The sequence below is a fragment of the Mustela erminea genome, chromosome 20 (assembly GCF_009829155.1).
Source record: "Mustela erminea isolate mMusErm1 chromosome 20, mMusErm1.Pri, whole genome shotgun sequence".
In the NCBI taxonomy this organism is placed as follows: Eukaryota; Metazoa; Chordata; class Mammalia; order Carnivora; family Mustelidae; genus Mustela; species Mustela erminea.
In genome coordinates, this window is record NC_045633.1 from 2,945,084 (window position 1) to 2,969,563 (window position 24,480).

General features: G+C 47.5%; 1 long non-coding RNA gene across 1 annotated transcript in view; it reads right to left on the reverse strand.

Annotated features, from left to right (window-relative positions):
- The window catches only part of LOC116581407, a 244,156-nt gene that overhangs the window by 32,105 nt on the left and 187,571 nt on the right, over positions 1-24,480 (reverse strand). Inside the window, exon 3 of the long non-coding RNA XR_004282054.1 lies at positions 6,552-6,680. This is a non-coding gene — a long non-coding RNA (uncharacterized LOC116581407). The remainder of the gene's footprint in view (positions 1-6,551; positions 6,681-24,480) is intronic.

A 24,480-nucleotide genomic window follows, 5' to 3' on the forward strand; every position in this document is an offset into this window, starting at 1 on the left:
CTTTGACGTTAAATCAGACCAGATAACTTCTCTGCATAAAAATCCAAGATGATTTCCATTCGTCAGAACTGAAGTCTCAGGTGCCTGCGGACGTGTGGCAGGGAAGGTAGTCCCTGCGTTAAACTGAAGAAGATCTGGGGTCCTAAGGGACCACATCTTCTCAGCTCTAGTCAGTAGCTATGAAGAAATACAGACCCAGGGGGCTGCCTGGGTGGCTCAGTGGGTTAAGCCTCTGCCTTCGGCTCAGGTCATGATCTCAGGGTCCTGGGTTCGAGTCCCGCAGGGGGCTCTCTGCTAGGCAGGGAGCCTGCTTTCTCCTCTCTCTCTCTGTTTGCCTCTCTGCCTACTTGTGGTCTCTCTCTGTCAAATAAATAAAATCTTAAAAAAAAAAAAGAAAGAAATACAGACCCAGTAGTGCCAGATTTTGATATATTTTTTTTAAATGAGAGCTGAAATCTTGATACATATGTGAAATCTTACTTTTGAACGTTGGCAGCCAATTTAAAAAAAATTTTTTTAAACACTAACGGGTTCAGCAAAATACATCTCAGGGCCAATTCTGGGCTCCTGGGGCCACATGTTTGTAAATTCTGGTAGAGGGTAAAATCTGGTCCCTGTCAAAGTACTCAGAAGCTGCCCAAACTCACCCTCCCAGCCTCCTCAGCCCCTGACCCCACTTCCCCCAAACACACACAATACTCATAGTGTGGCTAGAGTAAAGTGAGCATCGTTTCCCAGGTCAAACACCCTCTCTCATACCTCTGGGCTATTTTTCTTTCTACGTAGAATGGCGAACTCCTATTCATACTCTAAGACCCAGCTCAAAGTCACCTTCTTCGTAAATCCTTCCATTACCCTCCAGACAGTGACCATTCCTCCTTCCTCGGAACTTTCATAGCATTAGGCATCTGTGTTTGCTGCTAGATACACAAATTGAGCGGTAAATCATTGACGTGTCTGCTTTCTCTAACTCTGTGATTTTCTTGAAGCAGAGACAGCTTTTTACATTCCAAGAAAAGATGCTCAGCAGAGCTCCAGAGCTCAGACTCTGGACACAGAAAGATCCTGCGAAAATCTTAGCCCCACCCTTTCAACGTCCACGATGACTCTGCTTATCTGTAAAATGGGTACACGGCTTTCAAAGAGCTTATTCCTGTCAAATGCCTGGCACAGAGTCAGCTCTCCATAAATGCTCAGAAAAGATCAAAAGGAAGAGAAATCGATTTCTAAGTGTGGGTATGGAAGAGTGGCTTTCAAAGGTCTCTTCCAAGGTCAGCCCTAAATGAAGACAGAACTCCACGTTGCCTGGAACCCCGGGGACACATGTTAATTCCACAGTGGAGCCGGAATCCCAGGGGAATGAATCCCAGGCACCATGCGGCCCCTCTTTTTGAACCAGACTTCATGGTCCTTGTCTCGGACCCCTTCCCACTTCCCTGCCAGAGCACAGTATTTCAGTAGTTTTTTTAAAAAATTAATTAATTTATTTTTGATAGAGATCACAAGTAGGCAGAGAGGCAGGCAGAGAGAGAGGAGGAAGCAGGCTCCCTGCTGAGCAGAGAGCCCGATGCGGGGCTCGATCCCAGGACCCTGAGATCATGACCTGAGCCGAAGGCAGAGGCTTTAACCCACTGAGCCACCCAGGCGCCCCTATTTCAGTAGTTTTAAACAGGCTTCTTTGTAAAAACTGGGATCCTCTATTCTAGGAATAACACTAATAACACAAACTTCTGAGTCTTAACACTTCTAAATGTTGATGCTGGTCTCTGATCTTGGCAACAATCCCTTGAAATAACGAGGGCTGGGTTTTCATGTATCTGTTCTAAAGATGAGGAACCCAGCGCCCAGAAAGTATAAGTGAGTTTCCTCTAATCATCCCGCCAAGTTCAGTGGTGGAAGTGACTGGAAGATGCCATCGACATCCTCTGGCTTTCCGCCTATTTTCCATGTCATGGCGAGTCTTACGTGGCCCTTACCTCCACATTCTTCCTTTGACAAATGCGACTGGACACCGGCACAGCTGTGGGTGAGAACCCAATGTCCCTGTCCCCACGGAGCTCACAGTCCATGTCAAAGGCAGCTGGGTGGACTTTTGAGCCTGCTGTCCCCATCGTGGAACCAACGGGTGAATTCATGAGAAAATTCAACTCATACTTCCTGAGCATGACTTGCCTTGGGAGTGGCAGGATAGATATTGGTGATGTAGATGCTTTGGGAATGTGTCGGTTTTCCTAGGGCCACCCTAACAAATCACTACAAACTTGGCAGCTTAAGTCAAACAAAGAATATTTCCTCATAGTTCAAGAGGTCCAAGGTCCAAACTCAAGGTGTTGTCTGGGTTGAAGAATAATCCACCCCCTGCCCCGACCCCCACCCCCACCCACATCCTATGCCTCTCTCTCCCAGCTTCTGGTGGCTGCTGGTGTCCCTTGGCTTGTGGACACATCATTCCCATGGTGTGGGGCAGGGTGTTGAAATTACATCAGGAAAGAGGCTCATACTTCGTATCCTTGGTATGGCAGGTCCGTGTTTACCTGTGGAGGCTTTGCATAATACCTTACGGGGGTGATGAGAGAGCCAGGACCAGACTTCCGGACACGGAGCACCTCCAAGTTGAAATCAAGTTCTCCTGGCAATGGGAGAAGCCAAGCAGGACCCAGGGATCCATGCGGATGGATGTTATTTTTTTCCAAGACAATCACACACTCCAAAGGAAAGCAGAGAGCGGACACCAGCCAGCATTGGATGGCAGCCTCTGGAAATCATCCTACTGGAAATACCTTCATGAGCCTCCATGACCTTCCTCCATTGGAAGGTAAGTCAGTCACATGACATTTGTGGGAGACTAACTTCAGGAAGCTCAGACAGGTTGAACCCACTGCGTTCTAGACCCTGAACCTTCTTTTCTAGAAAAGTGGGTTGTACAGAGTTGACGAAAGCTGTGTTTGAAATCCAGTTATCAGACCTGCCAATTCAAGCTGGCCTTGGGAAGGTTACTCCCCCCACCCCTCCCCGAGCCAGGGTCTCCTTGAGTGTGATATGATGAGTTATGGTAATACCTACTTAACAGGATTATGGTCATAATTAAATGAGAAAAATCAATGTATAGTTCTTAGCATAGTGTCTGGCTGGTGGAAATCTTCAATATATTTTAGCTATTTATTGTTTTTAATTCAGTTCCCATTTTCTTATGAAGGACTTTTCCTTTTTATGGCCCTGATAGGGTTCTCTGTCCTGCTATCCCAGAAATAAGTCTTGAGAGGTTGACATTAGGGTTCTGCTTAGTTGGTTTTGCTTTCTGTTTATCCAAGCAAAGTGTCCTTATATAACCAGGCCGGTATGGGTTCTTAGCTTTTAAAATAATGACTGCATGTTTAAAACCCTGCCTCCTCATTATAAGTAATTCCAATGGTGCCAAAGTCGGAAAAAGGAAGTAAAAGAAATCCCTCGGCGTCTTCATCCCTAAAAATAGCCATTGTGAACATGGAGTACGTCTCATTCCAGACAGCCCTCCAGCAGGTACCCGGAATGGCAGACAGACAGAGGAACTGTAATCAATACAGTTATAATATGTTTGCTATTGAACCGAAGAGTGCCTAAATCAAAAGTTCCTGAAATTGACAGAAGGAAACACAAATGAAGTGAAACCGAAGGACCACGAAATGTATCATTCCTTTTAAAAGCCCTTTATGGGGGGCGCCTGGGTGGCTCAGTGGGTTAAAGCCTCTGCCTTCGGCTCAGGTCATGATCTCAGGGTCCTGGGATCGAGTCCCGCATCGGGCTCTCTGCTCAGCGGGGAGCCTGCTTCCCCCTCTCTCTCTGCTTGCCTCTCTGCCTACTTGTGATCTCTGTCTGTCAAATAAATAAATAAAATCTTAAAAAAAAAAAAATAGGGGACGCCTGGGTGGCTCAGTGGGTTGGGCCAATGCCTTCGGCTTGGGTCATGATCTCGGGGTCCTGGGATCGAGTCCCGCATCGGGCTCTCTGCTCGGCGGGGAGCCTGCTTCCCTATCTCTCTCTCTCTCTCTGGCTGCCTTTCCATCTACTTGTGATGTCTCCCTGTCAAGTTAATGAATAAAATCTTTAAAAATAAAATAAAATAAAATAAAATAAAAGTCCTCTACAGTGAAAGAAAATATATATTTGCAGAGGTAGGAATCAATTCTACTTTTAACTTCCTATTTTAATTTTGGACGGTGTGGCCGGATGCCCGCTAAGGAAAATGACAGAGCGTTGGCATCAGCACCCCCTACCCGGTGTCCCAACCTGTTGCATTTTTAAGTGACATCTTTAGCCTTGCCTGGTGACCACGTATCCGTTTGTGCTTTGTTCTGGGCCACTCCAGCTCAGGCTGTGGAGTCTAGAATCTGTAACTCAATAGACCGAGAATTTGAGAACTCGCATGGTTACGTAGCAAAGCTCCTCCCTCTCTCATTCTCTTCATGGCTACATTGTGACTATGACACCATTATCTTCAATGAGCTGAGGAGGCCTATGTTTTCTGATCTATCTCACCCTAAGTATGAAGAACGTTTGCCCTGTTTCATTTACGCCGAGTGACAGGAAGGAAGGTTCTAGAATTCTAGTTCCTTCTCCTCAAGCCTCTACGAACATTGCTCCTTTTTCTCGCTGATGTTTAATGCCGTGGTGGAGAAGTTTGAAGCCACCTCGATTTTTTCCGTTGTCCGCGGCATGCCCTTCTCCTGGAAGAGAATATGCACTTCCATTCTGCACACTGCTTTTTCCTTCTGCTTTCAGGAAATTATCCCTTGAATATACTTGCCTTTCTTTTCTTTTTGTATTTGTTGAGTTTCCTACTTCAGGGATGTTCGTGGTCTTAACATCGGCTTACTGCGCCCGCCCTGTTTCCCTGCCACCTGCCTTAAGTGCTTTAATCTCATGGTCTTATTTCTTTATTTTAAATGCAATTATGTCAAGACTTGCTTCTATGTTAGCAAATCAATTTTCGGCTCAGTCTATTTTATTCTTTGATGCTTCTCAATTACCAGTTCTGCGTGAATATTATTTGGTCTCAATTTGTCTTCTCAGCGTTGTGATCCTCCCCAGACGCCTTATTCTTTGGAAACCTCATTTTGTCATCGAATTCCCGTTTGGTCGACGTCATGTTCCGGTGAGATTTTCTTTGCTACGAATACCTGGGCGGTGTTTCCTCCTGTTCTTTCCGGCATTTTCTTGCAGGCAGGTTTCCTCATCTCCAGGGTCCATCTCGTGCTTCTCACCATGCCTCCCCTCCCCCCCAAATAGGTCTGCGGTGTTGTTGCCATTTTCTGGTTTTGTTTTCATTTTCCACTTGCTACGAGAGAGTACGGCTGAAGTTTCCCTCTTGTCAGACCTTCCAAAGAACAGTCTGAGGGCTGGAATTTCGTGGGGGCAAGGTGAGGTGGGCTGGCAGGTGGAGGTAAGGGCTTTCCCAGAACAACCAGACTCTATTCTCTTCCTGGAGGCCATCCCTTGGCCTCTGCCAGGACCCAGACTCTACCCAGGAGCTATCTTGGAGGGTAGCCCCCTCCCTTCAAGTTTTTCCCTAGTCCAAAGGGCGATGTGACTCTTTGTCCCCATCAAAAGTATCACTGCATGTTTCTCTCATTGCACTCGCCTCTCTCCCTAGCAACCGAGGTCACTTGCCTGCTGGCCAGAGCAGGAACAGACCTCCCCCACCTCTGGCCACTCATCTCACTGCCTTGGAAACATTCCTGAGGATACATGGGTTTCCGTGCCCTCGCCAGAACCCCACTGGGGCGAGAAGTCAGGAGTCATCCTGCTCTAAAAGTTTTCTTTCTTTACTTGGCGAAGCATTTGTAGGTTTCAGTATTCTGAAAGTCTCTTTTTCGTCCTTCAGATTATTTTTCATGTTTATTTATTCCATGAGTACGGAAGGAGGGAGACTCTGCAATCATTTTATTTTTTTTTTCTTTTTATCCAGAAGATCCTTTAAGAAGGATTTTGTATTTCAAGGAAAAGGTGATCAAAGCTTACTGTAGTTAACAATGCATGGCTGGAAGTCCCAGAAAAGTCAAAATACTCTTAAAAAGAAGAACATAATTGGAAGATCACACCACATGATTTCTGGATTTACCAGAAAACTACAGTAATCAAGACAGTGTGGCGTTATTGTCAAGAACAGGCATATAGATAGAAGAACAGGATAGAGTCTAGAAATAGACCCACCCTTTGTGTCAAAAAACACAGAGGCAGCCCAAAGGCAGGAGGAGGGTCTGATTTTTTTTTTTTCTGAATAACAGGGTGTTTTTGAGATCCATGTATTGTATGGCATTTATTAGAAGTCTGGTGCTTTCTTTGCTGGTCCATAGCACACTGTAAAAATGGGCTATGTTGACATACTTAACTCATTCTCCTGTGGAGGGATATTTCAAGTTGTTTCCAATTTAGGGCTGTTCTGAATAAAGTAGTTAAGAAATTCTGGTATAACTAAGTAAATAGGACTTTATGAAGGAGTTTTTTGTTGTTGTTGTTTTTTAAATAGAACTGAGCTTGGAAGTTGGAACTGGAATTGAGAGGCTATCACTTACCTTCTGGCAGATAGACGTTCTCTTAGGCTGCAATATATATCTGGGATAGAATATTCTGTGCCTCTTCTCCACTGTGATTACTCACTCTGGTTCCCTGCAAATTCCAGGCCACCTGCTCCCCTTGTGAGCCTGGGGGCAGGAGAGAACTGTGGTCAGAGACAGGGCCTGGATTATCTGGATCTTATATATATAAATTTTTAAAGATTTTATTTATTTTTTTGACAGACAGAGATCACAAGTAGACAGAGTGACAGGCAGAGAGCGAGGGGGGAGCTGGCTCCCTGCTGAGCAGAGAGCCCAACACGGGGCTCAATCCCAGGACCCTGGGATCACAACCTGAGCCGAAGGCAGACGCTTAACCCACTGAGCCACCCAGGCGCCCCAGGATTATCTGGATCTTAATCCCAGTGCAGCACTCCCTAATGGTGAAACCCTTGGCAAGTTCCTAAGTCATCTGAGCTTCATCTCCCTGCATTTCCAGGGCCTGTTGAAGGGTTAGGTGAATGAACACACGTGAAGGTAGAGCAATGTCTGGTACATAGTAAGCACCTATTGTTTACCTAGCGTTGTACAACTGGAACCCTGAGCACTGACTGTCCATCCAGAGAGATCTCCCAGGGCCATATTATCCTTGGTGCAGTGGTGCAACGTGGGGGCGGGGGAGTCCCTTTGTGCTCGGTGGAGCTGATGTCATTGCTGGACAGAGTCAGTGGCCTCCTGCTGTGACTTCAACACACCCTCAGCCATGGTGAGGTAGGTCCGTCATGACTCCTTAAATAGGGACTTCATCGTTTATGTGGGGTTTGGTCCCTTCTCAGTGTTCCCTTCTGGATTTCTAGGATTCCTTTGCTCTGAACACTGATTCAAGGTATTAATTCGCTTGACGGTAGCTCTCAATTTCTGATATATGCATGAATCAAACCATCATGTTGTACACCTGAAATATATGCAGATCTCATCTCAGTGTTTTAAAAAATGGACTTAGGAACCCGGCGGGGAGAGGGCTAGCTGATCTTAAAGTTCTGCTCCAGTGGACTGGACAGCCAGCCTGCTCATTATGTCGCACCTTGAAATCTGGTCTCCTAGATCTCCTACTTGCTCAACCCTCAAGTCATCCTGAAATGCCACCTGGATTGGCCGGGATCGTGGCACTGTAGGTCACTGATGCATGGCCTTTCTCCTCAATCCCAGCCTGCTTTGGGTCAGTCTTTATCTCTTCACTCACGCCATGCCATGCCCACTGGATTGGCCCTTCGTGGTGGTGAAGGGTCACATCAGGGTTCAGCAGGTCCATATGTATACTACTTCACCCCTCCTCCTGAGGGTGATCCGTACTTCTCAGCCCCTGGATTTGACTGCTTTGGCCAAAGGGATATCGGCAGGCCTGATGTAAGTGGGAGCCTTAGTGTGATTACAAGGGTTGGCTTGGCTCTGGAGATCCCGGGATAACCATGAGAAGAACATGCACTGAGTAGTCCCCACCTTCTGAGCCTGGAGCAAAGAACACAGAGCAGACCAGAACCCAGTGTGTGGGCTGGAACCAAGGCCAGCCAACCTGAAGCTTAATGGAGTTCTCGGATGCATCCTTTGTGTGCAAAACCCAAATCTATGAAGATAAATGCTTGTGGCTGTAAAACATTGAGCTTTGAGATGGTTTGTTACATAGCATTATTGTATCAATGGCTCACTGATACATGGGACTCAGACACTAATGCATTAACTTTGTCCCAACGGCCATGATAGCCCTTGTGGATTACTCTTTCCTGGTCCCAATCTCCGCCCCGTTCCTACCCATGTACCCATGTGGCCAGTGTCTCAGACTGCCTCATCCCACTGCAGCCAGTCTACTGGGTGACCAGAAAAGATATCAACAACGCAATCCCGCAGAAGTAAGCAAACATCCCGTAACATAAGTATGAGCACAACGGTGTAAAAATCTACATCTAAGGGAAAGTTCAGGCATGAACCCTCTGTCAGGAGACACAGGGAGAGGCTTTAGTTGAAAAGACTTGAAGCCTGCTTATGCAATATTCTCATGCCTTTTGGAGGTAGACGTATAATTATTTCATTATGTTTTCCTGTGAAGTGTGAAAACTCTCTTTACCAATCCTCTTAAATTAGTTAAATATAATATTCAGCGAGACAGGAGACAGAGCAATGTTAATTGAAAGTGGAGAGGTGTTTATAGGTTGATACGGTGCAGCCAACTGTGACTCAAATTAATGTTTGGGGGTTCCTGCACCTGGCTGATACCCTCAAGTTTATTCTCTATTTCCAATAGCAGTTCCTGGCACCCAGAGAGTCTTGCTGCACGTGTCACAATTCCAACATGCCTTGGAGAAGATTTCTTTGAATTGGGTCAAAGGAGATGCAATTTTAATTACATTCTATTTGTAAGATTCTGCCTGATGAGGTGTTAAGGACATTGGGAGAATTTTTCAAAAATTCATCTCACTCTGTACAGGTTGTTGATAAGATTGTCACTGAGCCTGTTCCTCGTCTTACCTCTGAGTCTATCAGCTTTGGGATTGCTCTGTCATCTGTACCAGACCGCAGTCAGACCCTCTGGGATCCGAGTAACACGAAAGTGCAGGATATTGAGAGACAAAGACTGGTCCAAGGGTTTCATGTTACCTCTGTTCTTTATAAGTGGAATATGAGGTTATTCTCAGCCCTGCTTCTGTTTGACAGATGGTTCTTCAACTGTATGACCATTCCTAAATTCCATTACTAACTTGTTTAAGGGGGCAAATGTCATGCTGTAACCCGTGACGCCCTGCGGAGCCTCCCCAACTGCCTGTGACCAGTTGTCCATACCTGAAGTGTGAGCACATGTGCTTTGGATCCCTTTCTTTCCTTCCCTCAGGCAAGAACTGTGGTCCCAAGCTGGCACCCAACCCATTCTCCCTGGTTTGTTCGGAACACCTGCGGTATGTTTGTAGCTATTCTTTTATGGGACAGTCTGGCAAGTCTGGCCAACAACAACAACAAAACATTTAACAGGAAATGGAGAAACGATTGTGTCTTCTTGCCTTTGTTAGATATTCAGCCTGTATTTTGAAAGGGAAGCTAGGGGGGTAGTGTAGCTTGCTTAGGAACCATAGGTAATAATAGTCGTTGTTAATATCATTTATTTCCTATAAAGAAGAAAAATTGGGGGGCCCCTGGGGGACTCAGTCAGTTACACAAGGCCTGGTCTCAATCCCTGGCCCCATCTCTACTGCTCCAGCCATACTCTGGGCTGTCAGGTCCAAGGTTATGTTGAGATAGTGCGTGCCCAGTCCCACTTTGGCCCCCACCTAGATTTTCTGCGTCTTAAGGCTCAGGGTCCCACCCTTGGATTCCTGTAATTTGGTTCTTCATAAAAAGATGTTTCCCTGCAGAAGCCAGGGAGAGGGTGAAGAATCTCAAGCAGACTCCCTGCTGAGCTCAGAGCCCAATGCAGGGCTCCATCCCCATGACCCGGAGATCATGACCTGGTCTGAAATCAAGAGTTGGACCCTTCACCAGCTAAGCCACCCAGGCACCCTGCCTCCTTAATTTTTTAAAAATTGATGCATAACTGACATACAATGTTATACTACTCAGGTGAACAACAGAGAGATTTAACGATTCTGTACGCCACATAATTCTCTCACCATGCTAAGGGTAGTCACCATCTGTCACCATACAAAATTATTACAATATCATTGACTGTACTTCCTATGCTGTACTTTTCATCCCCATGACTTATTTCTTTTTATCATTGGATATTTGAAAAAGAGAAAGGCAGGCAGAGGACCGGAATCAACACATTCCCAAAGAAGACATCCAGATGGCCAACGGACTTGTGAAAAGAGGTCCCGCATCCCTCAGCATCGGGGAAAGGTGAATCAAAACCACAGTGAGATATCACCTCACACCAGTCAGTACGGCTAAAAGAAAAAGCACAAGAGACAACAAGCATTGAGGTGGATGTGGAGAAGAGGGAGCCCTCATGTACTGTTGGTGGGAATGCAGACTGGGACCGCCCCTCTGGAAAACAGCATGGAGTTTCCTCAAAAACTTAAAAATGGAACTACCCTATGATCCAGGAAATCCACTGCTGGGTGTTTACCCAAAGAAAAGAAAAAATTCTAACTCAGAAAGAGGTATGCACCCTTGTGTTTATTGCAGCATTATTTACAAGACCCACAACATGGAAGCAACCCATCGAATGGAAGCATTCCATCGATGGAAGTGCCCATTGGTGGATGGATAAAGAAGATGTGGTGTGTATATACTGGATTATTAATCAGCTGTAAAAAAAGAAGGAAATCTTGTCGTTTGGGAGAGCATGGCTGGATTTAAAGGGTAGTATGCTAAGTAAATAAGTCAGACAGAAAAAGACAAATAGTATATGATTTCATTTATATCTGGAATGTAAAACACAGAAAAAGGGAATCAACAAACTGAAACAGACCCAGATCAGAGAACAAACTAGTGATTGCCCGGGGTGTGGAGGGATGGATGAAATAGGTGAAGGCGGTGAAGAGGTAGAGACGTGCCGAAGACTTCTGTCATCGCCCGGCCAAAAGTAGCCCCCACATTGCCCTATTTTATTTTATTGATTTTATAACCGTATATACTCTTGGTTTTTATGAATTAATGTATTTTCTTGCTTTGGCTTTCCTGGAATCAAAACTTCGTGAGGGTCTATTAGGTCTTGTTCACTGCTCTCTCCTGAATACTTGGAAGGGGTTGGCACATAGCAGGTGTTCAATAAAAATTGTTGAAATAAGGAATTGATGGCTGGATGATCTTGGATTCCTCTCATATGGATCATTTCTAAATCATCTCCTCTACAAATAGAAGCATCGTTTTCTTTCGTCTGTGCCAAAATCTCTGTTTCCTTTGACTTCCCATAGTCCACCGCTCTATGTCACTTTGATGGTATCTTTCTGGAAGACCCAATTCGTCGATGCATCATGTTAGAATGAGCCCCCAGAACCAGTATACGTATTTCAGGGTTGACCCAATGAGGATTACTGGATAGTTGGCTGAGAGATTCTGACTGAAAGCTGATGTAGGAAGGCTTCACCTAGCAGGTGCTTTAAATAGCCCATTGGTAGGTAAATCCTGCTAAAATGTGTGGATCTGAGACAGTGTCTGCAACTGGTTCTGGCCAGTGGCCAAAGGAAGGAGAGGGTCGGACTGTCCTGGTATTTTCCAGTGGACTGCAGGAACCCTACTGTTTACAATTAACTTAAAAGCGAATTTCCCATTTATAGAGCTAAAAGCATAGACATTCTTTCTTATCCATAAGCCAGTCCCAAAGCCTTATTAAAACTTCTCCCTCATTCCCCAAACTAATTTCTCTTGATTCAAGAGTCTTCCGTGGTGGAGCGTAGCCAGCTCTCCTTTGGAAAACCCGCTTCGCACAAGTGAATGAATCAGGCTGCTTTGCCCTTGGAGAAAGGAGGAGGTCACGGAACTTTTTCTCTGTTGATTTCTCTCCCCATCCTAGAGTGCCCAGTGACCCGGGAGGGGAATGGTGCTCCCTTCACTGACCTGGGACTCCCAGGTGCTGCCTTGTGGGGGAGGGGTGCTCTCGTTCTCAGCAGAGAGGCCATGTGTAAAGAGCTGTTCCACAGTTTGGCCAACACTTCCCCAATATCACCCTTGAGTTCTTTCAAAACACTTGGGTAGGTGCCATCCCCGCCTGCTATTTATCTCTATCTAGTTTGCGCCTTTCTTCAGATTAGATCTAGTGCCTCAAATCCATGTGCCCTGAGAGAAGATGAGGCAGGATATGTCTCTAACTCCTTTCTAGTTCCTCCCATACAATGTCGAAGGTTCTCAAGGTCACCAAGGAGAGAAAGTTTGCAACAACAAGGTTCAGAATTCCCCTGCATCGACTTTTCGTCCTCGTGCATTCAGAGAACGCCCTGGAAGCTGTTATTGGCTTCCTCATGTTCCCTTTTGGGCTACCTAATGCTGAGTGGGACCTTGGCTATTGCCCAAATATAAAGGAAAATGCCTTTTCCTCTCCAATAACTCACCTCTGGCTCTGTGGGTACACTGGCAGTGGTGGTGGTGGGAGATTCCAAAATTCTTTTAAAAATCATCTCCAACTTCCAAGATTTTAGGCCCTAGTCCTAATATTTTGCTCCTAAATTCTGTCTCCATTGGGAACCTGAGTGGAATAAATAGGGAGCCTTTAACAGGATTGGAGGACAGAGGGGTAACCCAAGTCATGAATAGACATAGAAAGTGGGAACTTGAGATTATAGAACAATGGAACCAATTGGGAGATCAGTAAATCCTTATTCTTTCAATTTCATCAGCTCCCGGGGTGAACTTTAAGGCACTTTCCATGATTGAGGGGGAGAGGGGTTGAATGATAGCTGGACGTCAGCACCCTTTGTGGCATGCGCTAAGCATTTTAAACATGCCTTGAAGCTCTCACATGTGATATAAGCAGGTCTACGCAATCCATGCCCAACCTTCATTTCCAGTTTTATCCTCTTTGTTTTACCCTCCTCCACCCTGAGATGCATCGACCCTGAACTTCTGTGAACTTGAAATGGTCCATGCAGCTCTCCCGGTGCACACAGGGCACTGCCTCTACCCCGGGTCCTGCAGACTCACACTCATCTGTCGGGGCTCAACCCTGTGGAGACAGCCCCTGTCCCTTCCCCCTGTGTCTCCCCAGTTCTCACAAGACCACCCCATATAGTACTCCGTGTGTTAGATTAGAACGACGTATTTACATAGAATTGTCACTCCACAAGGGAGTTATAGGCCTAGAGGCTTTGATGTTGGACAGAGAGGAGGAATTTCCCTTATGGGCTGACTGGCGCTGATCTCTGGCCCCTGCCTTCCCCAGCTTGGCCGCCTGCATTCTCTTACAGACGCAGCCCTACCCAGTTCCAGAGCCCATCTGAACAGACAAAGGGTCCCATCTGGAGACAGGCCATCAGATGGAGTCTCACTACCATAGAGCTATCTCTGTGGGAGCCCAGGGCTTCTGTGCGTCCAGGATCATGGCCTCTGCCTACCTGTGTGCCACATTTGTATAGTTGGCTCCTGGTTCCTCATTATGCCTAGAAGAAGTCACCCTTCTTGCAACTTCAGCCCTGTCCCCCCATGATCTGGAGTCATCCTCAGAATGAACTGATCTCTCCAAACTGCATCCCCTCTGCCCTCTAGATTTCGAGAATGCCCTAAGGCCTGCCCCATCACCCCCTCAGGGCCCACTTGGATGCCTGTCACCTGTGCACCAAGCAGTCTTGCTCACCCAGACTGAGTATTTGGGGAGCCCGAGGGAGCCAAAGGGAAGTTGTCCCAAGGAGGGGTGTGGGAGTCAGGAAGGTCTGGGTTCAAGACTTTAGTATTGGTGGGGCGCATGGGTGGCTCAGTGGGTTAAAACCTCTGCCTTCAGCTCAGGTCATGATCCCAGGGTCCTGGGATCAAGCCCCGCATGGAGCTCTCTGCTCAGCGGGGAGCCTGCTTCCTCCTCTCTCTCTGTCTGTTTCTCTGTCTACTTGTGATCTTTGTCTGTCAAATAAATAAATAAAATCTTAAAAAAAGAAAAAAGAAAAAAAAAAAAAAGACTTTAGTATTGGTTCCTAACTGTGTGGTCTCGGGAAAGCTCTCGGAGAACTTCTGCTCCAAGCTCCTCCCGTGGAGAATGGACATCCGTTCAACGGCCTAAGTTTGGAGTCACGATTGAAGGAGGTAGAATGCTTACTACAGTGTCCAACTCTGAGCAAGAGGTCAAAATAAGGGGATGATGGTGAAGAGGACGCGGACAAGGATGAGGGTCATGTGATGTCAGGGTTTGCCCGTCTCCTTTGGCCACCGTTCCTGGTGGCTTGAGCTTCTCAGCCATGTTGCTTTGCCCATAGCTCTTCTGTCTTTTCCGATGCTCATGCTCTCCGCCTTGGACCATCATTCCTCGCTCAGAACCTGGCTCGTGATACCGCTGGCCTCAGGAGCGTCCTAGTCTGTGGTCCTTCAGGCACAGCCTGTCCCCCAGATGGGAGACGCATGGCCACCATGGCCCAGGGCCGATGGCATCCACAGCTGCGCGTGGAGACGGTGTGTGGAGCTGCTCTGATCCAGCAGCCCCACTGACACATCCCCGTGTCCCTGTCTATCCAGGGCTGCTTCTCCAGCGACCCCGCGGGGGGAAATCCAAGGTCAGAGCAAACGCACACAAAACCAATTTCACCTTGGGAGCGAGTGCCTTTGCAGAGCAGCTCATGGTCGTCGCGCCCCGGCTCAGCGCAGGGGCTGCTTCCAGGAAGGCTGATCCCAGGGTCTTTTCCGAGGAACAGAACACAACACGGAACACGAGTGCGGGGCTGCCTGGGCGGGGGCGGGGGAGAGAGGGGCTGTTTTCTCTCTCTCTTCTCTCTTGCTGTCTTCCTCTGTCGGTTATTTGTCCTGCTGGTTCTCTCTTCCCTGGTCGCCTCCGATTTTCTGACAGAGTCTGTCTGCCTCTCCATTCCCCGCTGTCTTCTTATTTCTGTTCCTTTCTATTTCCCTTGTCTTGGTCTCTCCACTGTTTCTCTCCTGCCCCGGCCCTCTCTGTTCCTTCTGCCCCTCCTCTCGGGCTCTTCCTGTCCCCTTCTTGTCCGTCTCTCGTTTGCGTCTGCTGCCCGCCTCATCGTCCCCCTTTCTCAGTCCCTGTGTGTCTCCGCGGGATGCGAGTGGCTTCCCGGTGGACGGTTCTCATTAGGTCTGCTTCTCCCTCAAAATGCAGGAGCCTCAGGATTCCTTCTAACCAGGGCTTGGGCAGGGGGGTCCCCGGGTTGCTCTTCCTGAGGAACCCTGAGGAACTCCTGCTATGTGTGAGGTGGTCCCATGGGTGGGGGAGGTAGGCTTAGCCTTGGGGGAGGGACAGGCAAGACCTCAAGGGCACTGGTTGCGTCTGGGGGCTTACAGCCCAGGGGGCCTGCATGGGACTCCTGCTTCCTGCCGATACCATCTTGAGCAACTCCCAAGCCATGTAAGCACGCGTCTCCTTACCTGTGAAATGCAGCCAATAATAGTCGCCGCCCTGCAACCCTCGGACATTTCCAAAATGAGAATTCCACGAAAAGTTCCCAGAACAGTGTCTGACAGCTGGTAGGTGCTCCATGTGTATTTGTGGGAGGAATGAATGAACGTCGGGCTTCAAGCGGCCCCTGGCACACAGTGCAAGTCGTTAGCATCAGTTAAGGGAAATCAACACGAGGTGCTTTGTCACCAGACACAGCCAGACTGGGCAAAGGTAGAAATGGGGTTTCCGCTTCGGCGACCTTGATCTCCGGCCAGCTGGCCTGCAGCCTGCTGTTCGCCGGAGCGAGGCTGACGCGGGACACCCAGAATGGAATGTTTCCTGAGACGCAGTGTTTTTCCTCTTACGGTACCCTGAGCGTCAGTCTGCTTTCCGAGATTGAATGAGCTTAGGCTCCAAGCACAGGGTGGGACCGCACAGGCTCTGGGATCAGTGGAACCTTTAAACGAGTCGGTTCACCTCTGGCATCTTAATATGCTCATCTGAAAAGTGAGATCATTTGTTCGTTCTCACCTGCCGGGGGTTCCTATTAAATGGCAGTGTGCTCCAGTGCAATATTTGCCCACGCACATGACCCTGATGGTGCTTCCTTTTTTTTTTTTTTTTTTTAATTTTAGGTTTTCCGTTCCATTGGTTGGAGCTATCTATGTGTGCAGGGGAGGAGGTAGTGAACACAGTCAGAGGCTTAACAGAAGACGTTTCCTTGAAAACATTCACTGCCAAGGATCTCCATCAAAATGAGACACGGCTTGAAAGTTAAACTTGTTTTTATATTTATAATATCAAGTATATATAAAAATAAGCAATATATATTGCTCATATATAGATATAAGCAATATATTATGTTAATCATATTAATAAATATGATTTTATTTTATTCATTTATTTAATTTTAATAACTTAAATATGTAACACATATCATTATTATATTAATATGTTATAAATAATCATACATTGATATCTTAAATATGTACTATAAGAGTCAAAAAACATATTAAATATTTTATATTTGGTTTTTTATATTTATTTATATTATTTATGTTATATTTATTATTATATTATTTTTTGGTTTTTTATATTTATTTATTTATTTTTAAAGATTTTATTTATTTGACAGAGAGAGAGTGCAAGTAGGGGGAGTGGCAGGCAGAGGGAGAAGCAGGCTCCCCTGCTGAGCAGGAAGCCCGGTGTGGGACTTGATCCCAGGACTCTGGGATCATGACCTGAGCTGAAAGCAGATGTTTAACCAACTGAGCCACCCAGGCTCCCTAAATATTTTATATTTATACAGTTTTTTATATTACGTTTTTAAAAATATATTTTATGCGTCTCTATATATTATATAATAATTTTGGTCTGTTTTCATAACTCTTAGGGATTTTGTTTTATTTGGGGGCTAAAAATCTCCTCTAAGAGGAACCTCTGTCTTTCCAAAGGCCACTTCCCTATGAGAAATGGGGTGACACATTTTTTTAAGTATTTTATTTATTTATTTTAGAGATAGATTGAAAGACAGAGAGAGAGACAGTGCAGAGGGAGGAGCAGAAGGAGAGGGACAAGCAGACTCCGCGCTGAGCACAGAGCACAGCCTGAGGCTCGATCCCAGGACCCTGAGATCATGGCCTGAGCCACGCAGGTGACCCTGGAGGGACACTTTCTAAGGACTCCAAGCGTCCCAACAATAGTCGTCTGTGAGAGAAAGAAGTGCAAAGAGAGAAATCGAGTTTTACTTCTAGGCCAGACCCAGACAGGCATGCCTCCCAGCTGTGTCCTGGAGCTGCCCGGGAGCTAATCTCAGGATTTCTAGAGCCTCCTTCTAGGCCTGCCCCTTTCCTTGACCCCATTAGGAGAAATCAAGTGGATTTAATCTCTCTAGTTTAAGCACGTCTCCCTGTCCTCTTTGGGACTCGGCTTGGGCTCTCCGGTAATGAGGGGTCAAGGCTGACCCCTCACGAGAGGCTCTTGACCCCGGCTGCACAGGGCACGCCCCCACGCCTCAGGCTCCTACCTCTGAACTCCTCCCTCCTTCATAGGCTCTCAACCCCTTGACGCTTTTACAAAATATTCCCACCCAGATTCCACCTCTTGATTCATATTTCTGGGGGTCTAGAAATTCTCTGCAGATGACGGTAACCCAGACTGAGCAACAGGGCTCTAAAACAAGCCTTAATTCCAGCCCTAGCCCCAGTCCTCACCTAGCCCTAATGCTGTCCACAGCCCTGTCTTCTGTGCCCTTTGGCTCCCCACTAACCACCACTCCCTCCTCTCTGCCCCAGGGCTGGCCAGCTTTGGGCTGAATCAGTCATCACGGGCTTTATTTCTTCTATCTGAGCAAAACCTACGACAGAACGTTCAGCTGCGTGGCACGCTCCCACAGGCGGGACTCCGGTTTTGACAAAACTCTCCACAATTTTGTAGTTAAGAAAAACCAAAGCTCTGTAATAATACTCAGTCACTGCTTTCTGATGGGACGTCAGCGCAGACTCCGAGCAGAGTAGTGTCTGGTCTATGCACCGTTCCTGTTGCCTTGCTCTGTGGCCAAGCCTTCCTCCCCCGGGAGAATATTCCTCACGATGTAGGTGAGAGTGTACTATTTTTCTTTTTTTTTTTTTTTTAATTTATTCATTATTTAGAGAGGGAGAGAAGGAGAGAGAGAGAGCATGAATGGGGGAGGGACAGAGGGAGAGAGAGTCTCAAGCAGACTCTGCATTGAGTGTGGAGCCGGATGCAGGGCTCGATCTCATGACCCTGAGCTCAAGACCTGAGCCCAAATCAAGAGTCAGCTGCTTAACCCACTGAGCCACCCAGGCGCCCTGAGAGTGCACCTCATCTTAGGTTTCCTTGAATCTGCAAGCTCATCTATTTTTTTGAAAAAATTTATTTATTTATTTGACAGACAGAGATCACAAGTAGGCAGAGGCAGGCGGAGAGAGAGGAGGAAGCAGGCTTCCTGCTGAGCAGAGAGCCCGATGCGGGGCTCGATCCCAGGATGCTGAGATCATGACCTGAGCCGAAGGCAGCGGCTTAACCCACTGAGCCATTCAGGTTCCCCGAGCTCATCTATTTTTGAAAGAAATTTGACAGGAGGTAAGTAATTTACAAACCTGGACGTTTCATGACTGGGAAAAATATCCTGGCAGTAACAATATGAGCTAATAGGTCCCAGGCACTCAGCACATGGCAGGTACCATGAGGAATGTGTTCTCCATTGTGAGACATGAGTGCATCCCCCAACGACCCCCAGGAAGGGGTGCTCCTGCCCCCCCATGTTTGCGCAGAGGAGTAAGCTGAGGTTCAGAGAGATCAGAGTCTCATCGACAGACAGGGCAGAGCTGGGATCTAAATGTTCATTTCCTAACGCCAACTCGCAAACTCCTAACAGCTACACTGTGCACACACTCGTGTCACACATCAGAATGGACAACACCGGCAAGTTGTGACATCACAGCTATTATCAGTCCCACTTCTGCCGAGAAAATGAACCAACAGGAGATATATCCATATTTTTATATAGATATAAAAATTCTTTACATAGAGAGAGATACAGCTATAGTTACAGATATATTTTTAGGTATAAAAATATATCTCTATCTATCTATCTTTCTCTCTAGAAAGAGATTTTTTATTAGATATTGGCTCACACAATGAGGGAGGCTAAGGAAACCCACAGTCTGCCATCTGCAGGCTGAAGACCCGGGAACGTGGCTAGTAAAGTTCAAAAGCCTGAGAGCTGGGTTGCTGGTGGGGTGGATTCTGGCCCAAGTGTGAGATCTGAGAACCAGAGAGAGCCAAGGGCAGGAGAAGATTGATGTTCTGGTTCCTGCCATCAGGCAGAGAGCAAATTCAACCTTCCTCTGCCTTTTCGGTCTATTCAAAACCTCAGTGGATTGGACCATGCCCACCTACCTAGGGGAAGACCATCTGCTTTACTTAACTCACCAATCAAATACCGATCTCTCCTAAAAGCAGCCTCACAGATGCACTCCAAAATCATGTTTAACGAGCCATCTGGGCCACCCCGGGCCGGTCAGGTTGACACGTCAAATTAACCAGCACGGCTTCGGGACACAGTTTCTTCCATCTCCCCCGGCTCAGGAGTCATCTGTAGAAATACAGACCGAGTCGGGAGGTCTGGGTGGACCCTCCAAGTCTGAATTTCCAACCGACTCCCAGGCAATGCTGACGGCACTGGTGTGGAAACCACATTTTGGGAGACCAGGTTAGGTAACCCGTCTCAGACCACAAGGAGGTGGAGGAGTCTAGGTCCCTGAGAATGGCGTTCTCATATAATTCTGAGTTCACCTATGCTGTCCTGCTTACAAAATTGAAATGAAATTGTCTGTGGGCGTCATGCAAGGTCATGAAAGACCCTGCTGCTCCCAAGAATCTAGGAGATTAGGGTCATGGTCTCACAGTTTTCTCCTCTCCTCACCCCACCTCCCCCTCCCTCTCCCTGCCCCAGCGGTGACTCTCACCTGCGCCCCCGTTTGGAGCCCACCCTCTGAGGGACCGTGGGATGGGTTTCAGGGCTGTATAGCTGAATGCAGAGATGGCCCGGGCTTTTGCTCTGGACTCTGTCTCCGATCCCCACTCCCAGTTAATGAGATTCCCGCCGGATGCTCTCTCCTCCTGTCTGCCCTGCATCCCTGTAGCTGTGCTAAGCCCGAGCAAAGCAGGAGCTCCGGGGTCCACCGCCGTGCAGACAGGCCAGAAGGTCAGCAGTGTCCACGGGAAGGAAGACAATGCCTTCCAGGGACATTAATTTTTCAGTGTGTGTATTCGGATGTGTGGCAGTGTGAGGCTGACAGGCTAGATCGCAGGCCCCCCATCCGCCTCCTAGCTGAAGGATGGATCTGGCTTTAGAATATAATTGAGTTCCAGCGGGCCTCACCCGCCTGGTCCTCTGCGAATCGTGGGAGGGAGAGCAGGAAGGCAGTTGCCGTGAATGTGTCCCTCCCCAGCACTCGCTGCGCCCCTTGCAACACCCCTGCCCCTTCCTGAGGGGTAGATCATACTATCTCCAGTACAGAGGTAAGAAAACTGAGGTCCAGGTCCATTACGGTCAATGTCTCGCAACTACTGTCATTCATTCAACAAATACGGATGAGAAACTACTTCACTTAGGGGAGTGTTCTGGGCCTCCAGGACATAGTAGCCACCCAGGAGGACACCACCTCTGCTTTGTGGTCTCACTTATTCTAGCTGAGACTAAAATTGCAATAAGACAATTTATTAAAATCATTCAAGTTGAGGGGGCGCCTGGGTGGCTCAGTGCGTTAAGCGTCTGCTTTCAGTTCAGGTCATGATCCCAGGGTCCTGGGATCGAGCCCTCCTGTCGGGCTCCCTGCTCAGGGGGGAGCCTGCTTCTCCCTCTCCCTCTGATGCTCCCCCTACTTGTGCTCCCTCTCTCAAATAAATAAAATCTTAAAAAAAAAAAGCATTCAAGTTGTGACACAAACGCTCACGGGTTGGGGAGGAAGGTGAGAGGCGGAGATTGCATTTGACAGAAGGTCCCAGAGAGCTTCTCTGAGAAGTCACTGAGCAGACCAGGAAAGGCTGGGAAGCAGCCGGTGATAAAAACCATGGGAAAGGGGGTGGGGAGAACATTCCAGAGGCTGAGCGCACAGGCCTCGAGGAGGGTCCATTGTAGTCAAAGGAGGGAGGCCAGGGATGAGGCTGGAAGAGGACAAGGGACAGACCACATGTCCTTGTAGACCACAGGGAGCTTGCATTTACTTTGGCAGAAAACCCATTCAAGTGTGGGATTCCGCCCCAGGTCTTGAAGATTTCAAAGACTTGATTTTTCCCATTACAGCAATGGTTTTCAAAGATATAGTTTCAAAGCAGTAGAACCCTTTTATCAAATGAAATCTTAGGAAGATCCCCCTAAAATGCAAAACAGAGAGGAGATGTGTCAATTCCGGCCTGTGGAAAGGTTTGGGGGGATCCCGTCTACTAACTTGGCCTCTTTCTCAAGTCCTGCGCTGAGCCCTGAGACTTCATAGCTCATAGGAGGTAAGCAGACTCATTTGTTCACTCCTTCATTTGCTTAGTTATTCATTTGACAGATATTTATTATCTGAAGCTAGATCTGCCACCAGACTCTTCATCGGAGGTGATACATTCCTATTTATGATGAAGGCAATTTCCAATGGATTTCTACATTTGCAAATTAAATACAGAAAATAGGGTCCAAAATAGAAATTCCCACCCAAAGGGAAGGGACAGAATGATAGTTCAAGAAGGAAGTCCTGTGAGAGACAGACAAAGAAGAAATGAGGGTTGATAAGGTTTAAGGTGTGTAATGGGGACTTAACTTGGGGCCCCAAAAGGTAGCTTATTATGGTCTGATTCGTAAGGGAAAGTAAAGCAGAGGCCTGTGCCTGAGGTTGGCTGAGAGTCACAGTGCCTCCATGATCACTGCATTCATTACTTTGACCCGTTTTTATTGAGCACCTACTAGATGCCAGGAGCTGTTCTAGGTGCTGAAGATCCAACAGTGATTGCCAACAAGGCCTTTTCCACGCAGAATACTGAGAAGACAAAGAAGATAAAGTTATACTGATGTTAGAAGGTATCCGTGTCATGGAGAAAAATAAAGCAGGAAGAGACAAGTATAATCTATTACAAGATGATCAAGAGAGCCTCACGGAGAAGGTGGCCTTTGAGCTCAGGCTGCTGACAGTGAGAGTCTACCAGCCTCAGAGATTGGGGGAGCCTTTCCAGGCAGAAGGAACAGCAAGTGCAAAGGCCCTAAGGAATGTGCTGGTCTGGTATGTCTGAGGACAGCAAAGGAAGACAGAGTGACTAGAGCAGCACGCGGGGGCATGGGATAGTAGAAGGTAACATGAGAGGGAGAGGGCAATAGGAAATTCTAAGCCATCATGTCAGAGAGGGATGGGTAGCACTAGGGAATTTTAAGAAGAGGAGGGACACAATTTGACTTGTATTTCAATAAGATACTATGCTGAGGTGCCTGGGTGGCTCAGTTGGTTAGGTGTCTGCCTTCAGCTCAGGTCGTGATCCCACGGTCCTGGGATGGAGCCCTGCATCTGGCTCTCCACTCAGTGATGAGTCTGTTTCTCTCTCTCCCTCTGTGATCTCTCTCACACTCTCTTTCAAATAAATAAATAAATAAAATAAATCTTTAAAAAAAAAAAAAAAAGACACTACGCTGAGAATAGACTCTAGGGGAGGGAACAAGACCAGAAGAAGGGAACCAAGCCATTTTCGCTGACCTCCGTGCTGTTTCCCTGCCTGTGCCCTCTGCCTGAAAAGCCCAGGGTTGCCTTCCTTCCTCTCCAAACCCTGCCTTTCTTGGAGATAGAGCTCAGATGCCACCTCCTCCAGGAAGTCTTCCATCTTTTCCCTTAGAGAATGCATGTTCTCTTCTTCATCTGAGACCCTCGGTAACAATAGCCCTTGCTTATTGAGCAGTCACGATATGCCATCCATATTTTTGTCTGAATTACATAATTGTCACAACCACTGCATGAGTCACCTAAAGGTGACTTTAAGAGGGGCTGTCACCTGCTCACCTTACTCAGCTGGGAGGAAGAAGCACTTGGGATTCTAGCCAGTTCCTTACCGCACATGCCCATAACAAAATGTGCTGTCCTGCCTTTTTGACCTTTACCTTGATTAATTTTTCATGATGTGGGGATTGGGTCTGAATTCTGTGTGTGTCCCCATGACCCTTCCCAAAGCCTAGTTGGTACTAGGCTCTTAAGAAAATATCATTAAAGCAGGTCACACTGAATTAGTGAAACCTGCATGTCCAGAACCTGAATCTCTTGGCTACTTTTGACAAGCTTAGTTTATATTTAAAAATTAAAAAAATAATAATAATGACTCTACAGATTATGTCCCTGGCTCCATCTGAATTCTGCTCCCCTGCTTCTTCCCCTTCGGGCAAGAGCTCACCATCTAGGTAACACATCTGAGGCCCTTCTGTTACCCTTCTGAGGCTTCCTGAATTGAGCAGGAGATAAAAATGGATTTCAGAAAGAAGAACACTCTGCCAAAATGAAGGAGAAAATGATGGTCACCTTGAGATAGGTCCTCGGAACGCTTAGTCCTAAAGATTTGCAGGTGGAATTAAAAAGAGACCTCCACTTTATTTTGGCCTTGGCATCCGGGGACCTGAGTACCAGACAGACTGGGTCCTTAGCACCTTCGGTTTGGGGAGAGAGGGCTCTCTGGAGCCGGTCAGAACACTGCTCGCCAAGGGAGGGCTTTATAGGAGTGGTTTCTACCCTTGAACCACCCCGGGGCAGGAGAATGGACACCAGGCCATCCTCTCCAAGCACTCCCACCCCTGGAGCCACACACCCACCAGTCTCTGCCGAGACCCAAGGGGGCGGGCTCCTGACCCCAGCCACTCGTTATCTGCGCACAGACAAGTCGGAGTCTTTGTTTCGGCGGAGCATCGCGGCAGTCGGGCACACACGTGCTCCGTGTGCGGGCATGCGGGGGCGCGCAGGTGACAGGTGCCCTCCCACACCCACACCCATGCGCACGCACGCCCAGAGGCAGGCGTCCCTCTCTCGGTCAATCATGTGTAAAATGTCAGCCTGGCTTTCCCGCAAGTGTTGAGAAGCAGGATGAAGAGCCCTTGAGGAGAAGCTGTTGGGGGTTCTGTTTTCTGTAAAAGGTTCCTGTCAGTACACCTGGCAGATTTTTTTTTTTTTTTTCCTCCAGACAATGAGAATCTTCTTTTTGCAGAGAGAGGAAAACAAACACACGCCTGTTGGTTAGGTATGGAAAGTAGCATAATTGCAGGCATATTGTGTTTGGGGAATCAGCCCGGCTTTGCCACGCGGCCACACGAAGCTGTTAGGAAGCCTGGTGCGTGCCAGACTCTTCTGGGCTCATCCCCCTTTTGTTTGGAGAGGTAAGGTTGTG